We start from the raw sequence: 6531 nt of genomic DNA on the forward strand, positions 1-6531 counted from the left end.
AACAATTCGTCCTTTCTATTGATAATGATACAACATAAGAGAGAGTAATATAGGTACCTTGAAACGTGCACGTTTATACATGGATATTTAGCAAAATATAATATTTGAAATCATAATCGGATTTTATTGTAATTTGATCTGATAAGATGCTAATTTACCCCCACTATCGAATGTCTAATAACGTAATTTATATGTTTTTACCATATTGGCTATATTTTATTTATTCAAATACTAATAGGAATAGACAAAAGTCAATCAGACTGACACGGTCTCATCAATTTAGCATCAGTAGCCATACACTTTGTAAAATAATTCATAAATTGATCATTATTTCTACAAAAAGTAATTCATATAAATTAGACATTTGCAGAAAATTAATTTGTTAAAAACTTAAAAGACATAGACATTTTTGTTTTTGAATTATAAGAAGAAAAAGACGTACAAAACAAAAACGATGCGTGATTCTGCTGAATTGACTATCGCAACAATAAGACATTTTACCAACTCTGAAACACAAAAAAACTATAGGCCAAATTTGCGACCTTCAATAATGAACAAAACCCATACCACATTACATGCTAACTCGCTTAATTATATACTGCGGTTGTTCATGTCTTATGTTAAATCATCTATTTGAATAAAATACATATGTAATACTACTTTAACTGTTCATCTTTACATCAACCCTGCCGCATCTTTGCGCCCGTCCCAAGGCCGGATCATCTGGCCTTTGTTAGTCTTGTATGAATTTGAATTTAAATTCATATATATATTTTTGAGTTTAGTATGACGTCTATTCCCTGATTTAGTACTGTATTTTAGTTTAGGGACTAGTGAAAGCACGTCATCGGGTGCGTATTTTCTCGCTGCAGTGGAGACCCATTGGTGGCCTTCGGCATTGTTATGTTTTTGGTCGAGTTGTTGTCTCTTTGACACATTCCCAATTTCCAGTCTCAATTTTATAGTATAAATAAAAAAAACATAGATAAACGTATACACCCATCAAATATAGTCAGGAACACCGAGAAAGAACAAGAAAAAATAAAACGGTGTCACAGATTGGAAGGATTTAACGTTCGGTTTGAGAGCGTAATCGGTCAATATAATATGAACAGGTCCGTATAAAACGTATTGACCTCGTCAGAACACATATGGTACTTTTACAGGCTAAAATGCAGGTAATATGTATTGCGTGGAACTTTGTCGCTGTTTTTGATGACATCGATTTAGGGTAATGGACAGCAGCAAAATGTAAAAAAAAAAACAAACAAAATACACAAAATGAGAAATCAGAAGGAAATGAGAATATAACACAAGAACTGATAAAGGCCGATACAGATTTTACACCAGGAGATATTAAGGCCGATGGTGATACACTTTTTCCCTCACAACCTAAGAGGAAAAAAAAAAGTGTAAAACCACTTTTGATGAGAAAACATTAACAATAGAAGCAGAGTGAGTTAAAATGTAAGAAGTTCACCAAAAATGTTAAGCCCTGAGATCCCAGAATGCAAAGAGCTGACAACCTTATACAAAAAATAAGTTGAGGATGGAGACAAATTCACATACCTGGAGCAGTCATAGACGGAAAAGGAGGAGAAAATAGCAACATCGATAAGATAATACAAACAGCAATATATGCATGCTATTACTTAAGAAACATAGTATGACAGGGAGATTGGCCGAAAAACTAAGACATTACATGTATTGGTAAGACCTGTACTACTGTGAAACATGGAATGCTGCATATGTAGCAGACTTAGAACAAATAAAACAGGACATCATAATATTAATACCTGTGACATTCCAATTCTCTTTGAAACAAATTTCATCTTTGGAGGGTGTATATAACTTCAAATAGAGGTTGGTTATTTCAAATTTTAGGTGGCTAAACACGTTAAGGTCTTAGGTCGATATTTGAAAAAAGAAAAGAAAAAAAAATTCAGAAACCACAAAGTAATGTTATCAGTTTTACAACATGAACACTGGTCAGATGCATACTTTGATATTTTATCAGAATAAGGTTTTAAGAATAATTCATTTCACAAAGTTAATGTCATTCAGTTTGACAAGAACAGTTGAAAGACATAATGATACTGGTAGTAATGCTTTTTTTCTTATTTGATAATTATTTATTCAGGGTTATATCTCGTCTGTATACCAGCTTTGATAAGTGTTTGGTCTCACTATCAATTTACACTTCTTCGTAATTTAAACAACAAAATTATTTATTTTGTAACAACATTTCCTTTCTCTATTTAAACTATATACCTATCAACAACATTATTTCATTTACCTGTGTATACTATTGCAATTGGCGGATTTTCGTTCTAGGTTATTGTTCTTTTTTCTGAAATTGTTTAACATCTCACAGCGGTATACTACTGATGTCTTTTATATTCACCCCTTGTTTTATTTATTTTTTAATTACATTGTATCATAGATCAAATTTATTCGTTCAGTGTATGTTCAATTGTGTTAATATGCATTTTGATTGAGTAAGGTAATTTTAATTGATATTTCATAGTGTGTCTTTCTATATTGTGATGCTACACTATTGTTGCAGATACATGTGACTGTTGTTACCTATTAAAACGTTTTAACCCGCTGCAATTGTTTCCACCTGTCCCAAGTTAGGAATCTGATGTTCAGCAGTAGTCGTTTGCTGATGTGAATCACAATTCAAGTGTTTCTCGTTTCTCGTTTTTTATACAGATTTACTTGTTTAAACGGTTTTACACTAGTCATTTCGGGGGCCCTTTATAGCTTGCTGTTCGGTGTGAGCCAAGACTAAGTGTTGAAGAGCGTACTTTCACCTGCAGTTGTTTACTTTTATAAATTGTGACTTGGATGAAGAATTGTCTTATTGGTACTTATAGCACATCGTTTTATATCTATTCATTAATTGTTTCATCGAATGGATTGATGCAAGATATTTTATAATATAATATTAATAACTCATCCACACGAAAACGTTTGTATGAAATTTTCACAACGGGAAGAGACATCTACCTTAATTAGAAAACACAAAGTTAAAGACATTGAACATTTAGCATATAAAGATAAGGTGAGTTAAAAAAGGTTAAAATGAGAAGACATTTAAATCTTAGTACATTTAAAAAGAAGATTCGAGTATTGAAGGTTAGTTTATACGTAGTAGTGTACAAATAAAAAGTACATGCACTGATTTAATAACATAGTTGTATAAGATTGAAACATTAAATTAATACATCTGTCGAAAAACTTTGTATAAAACCAGAAACAAAGAGGTATGAAAAATATTAAACAAAAGTTATCTAGTCTAGTCTAGTGTCTGGGCTAAATATTTAGAAGCCATGTCCATTGTTTTACTTTCCAACAATGGATTGTATGAAAAAGTTTTTGGAGCATATTCAATTTAAACTGTTATGGTCAGTGGTTTATAAAGAGAATGATGAATATCACCAGTTATTCCAATGTCCAGGACTGGTATGGACAGAACGTCATTATGCTAGGAAACAACTTTATTTTGTTATTCGTTGAAATGGTATAACAATGACATTTGCTAATCAAGAAATTTCCGAAAAACTGTTTACGTTAGATTTGCATAATTATACATGTGGCCCGTGAATGAACTATTGTATGCAAAACAATATTCATTTTATAAACTCATTGTTTATATTGGCATGGTGACAATTTACAATATATACATGTATATATGGGATAACACAGTTCGCCTTTATCTTGCAAGAACAAAAAGAAAAACATGTAAATACGGACTTAAAACTTGTAATGGGAAATTAAGTTCTCAAATTTATCGCTGTTGTTCTTGATTTATGTAGATACTTGTTTTTTTTCAATATGTCCTTCTGCTATCTTTTCTAAAATTGTGACATTTGTTGTAAGTCAATGTACACCTTTTGACAACTAGTACATGCCATTGTTATCAAAATATTTACAGAAGTGTACTTAAGCATATTTTTGATATAGCTGATCTGCAAGGTATTTAATAAGCTGTTAATATACATATTTGTACTATTGAAACCAAATATTAATCAAACTGTTATAGGTGTTACTCGACTAACGAAAGCAATAATGTACTAAAGCCTAGTTGAGAGCGGAGTGATCGAAGGCGCTAGACGCAGTGCATCAGGGGATGACACGATGTAAAAAATCAGGAGTGCAAATCCCGTTGCAAGAAGAAAACCACGAAGTGCATATTTAACAATGATGGTTTTCATTTATGAAGAAGTACATATTTCGAAGATTAATAAAATTGAGAAATGAAATGGGGAATCTGTCAAAGCGTAGACCCGACCATAGAGCAGACACCAGTCGAAGGCCACCAATGGGTCTTCAATGTAGGGAGAAACTCTCGCATCCGTAGGCGTCCTTCAGCTGGCCCCTTAAATATATATACATATATATATATACTAGTACAGTGATAATGGACGTCATACTAGACTCCCAATTATACACATGCATGTTTGATAATGTTTTGTCTTATATTATTCTCAATTTTCTGTGAATGTTATTTCTAACATATGGAACACGTAAAAAATCCTCAACATTTTGACCAGCACGCTTGTTTTATTTTGACATTACATCTGTCTTTGTAGAGTTTATTTTAGTCCATTTTTTCTATTGTTCTATGTTGTTTTGCTTTTTGTGTAAATAAAATATATAAAAGAGTTTTTCGAACAATTTTCCAGGTCGACCTCAACACACAGTTTTTTTATGGTTTTTATAGACATTTTATGCAGAATCGCGATGTTATACGTTTCGTTTTTCCCAATGCTTACTATAACTAGAAGGCGTATGTTAATTTGAAGATTAAATATGCATGTTCTGGTTCATACTGTGGATTCATTTATTTTCTTCGGTACAAATTTTCGTCGATTGATGAACACTTGCACTTTCTTGGATATTGAATTTCGATGTTTTGCAAAAATCTGCAAACATTTTATAGAAAATGTGTAATTTGTTGGACATCGAAATTCGTGCTTTCCCGGTTTCAACGAAATCCACGAAAATTGCTATCCAACGAATAATAATGAATCCACAGAATAAATTTGGGAAATACGCGTATTGTTCGACCAAATGAGTTTTTTTTTGTAGTAGTATTCGTCTGTCAGAATTTTTCTATTTTAGTCAATTAAGCGTTGACTTAGCTTGTAAGTTTATTTTCGATCTATGAGTTTGAATGTCTCTCTCGTATCTTTCATCCCTCTTTCATACGCCTTTGGTTATTAGCAATGATTACATGCCGGATCATATGACTATATAGACAGTACAAATGTATTTAAATATATTCCAACTTTCTTCGCGTAAGAACATGCCCAGTCTTAAAATAAACAGGCGTTTTGGAATGAAGTTTTTTTCTTTTTCTTAAAGTCATATAAAACGAGTGAGTGGTTAAAAAAATGTTTATCCAATTCTTGAACCAATGCATGTATATATCATAAACTTACTCCTCTGTGAACGATTTTCTCATTTTTTGCGCAAATATAACGTATAATCGTCAATTTTTTTCTCTCTCTGTCTGTTATGATTTAACAAATATAGCTGCTCATTAAATGCCGTGTTTTGAAGTCGACGTTTACCGATTGTCACCTTACGGTAAACAAATAACAAAAAACATAAGTATTGAGCACGTGTTTAACATGTACAATCAGAGAATTGTTTATTTTAATTACAGATCCATGCGTATTGCGACCACCGGATTTTTACGAGGAGGGTTACGCTCAGGTCACTATGCATACGGAAAATATGTCGGCGAATTGCTTCCTGGAAGGAAGCAATGAAAAATAAGTAAACTTCTTCTAAATGTGGACAAATTCAAGAATTTTCCTCAGAAAAAAAGTATATGTACACAAGTTGTATAAAGAAAACTATCCATTTAGTTATAAAAAACATATGCATATTTTTTTTTAATTTGAGGTTTCTTATGACTTTAACGTTTAAATTCAACTTCTGAAACAGAATTTCTATCGATCTTAACTTATTTTATTTTTCAATGAATTGTTGAATTTAGCGAAAAATCAATCGGAATAACTATCTTTTTAACTTCGAAATTGAAAGTCACAGTTAGATTTATATTGAAATCTATAGTATACGGGTTAATCTACGAAATTTGACTAAATATGAAACTGTTACAATATGTATTGTTGTCTACAAAATGCTTGGGTCATTTAAGTTCCATAAGCCTAACACCAATTCTTATATAAGCCAATTTTTCGGTTAAATGCGACATATTCAGTCTATTTGATTTCCTGTAAAACCGGATGCAATAGATATATAAACCTTTCTATAAATTCAATTGAATATTTCCACCAACATGCACATATTTTTTAGTCCATTCTAAGAATTAGGAGTGCATTTATCATTTAAATGTCTAATTTAAGTTTTAGTGGTATAAATCTGTCATAATCTGTAATTGTATACATAATGACTTAATGCACGTTTATATATAAGCTATTGTTTTAGTTGGTATTTTTAAAACATTCTCAAATACAATGGAAACTGTTTTACATATCAATAAAATTAAAAGAA

Source organism: Mytilus galloprovincialis, chromosome 11, assembly GCF_965363235.1.
Source record: "Mytilus galloprovincialis chromosome 11, xbMytGall1.hap1.1, whole genome shotgun sequence".
Taxonomy (NCBI): domain Eukaryota; kingdom Metazoa; phylum Mollusca; class Bivalvia; order Mytilida; family Mytilidae; genus Mytilus; species Mytilus galloprovincialis.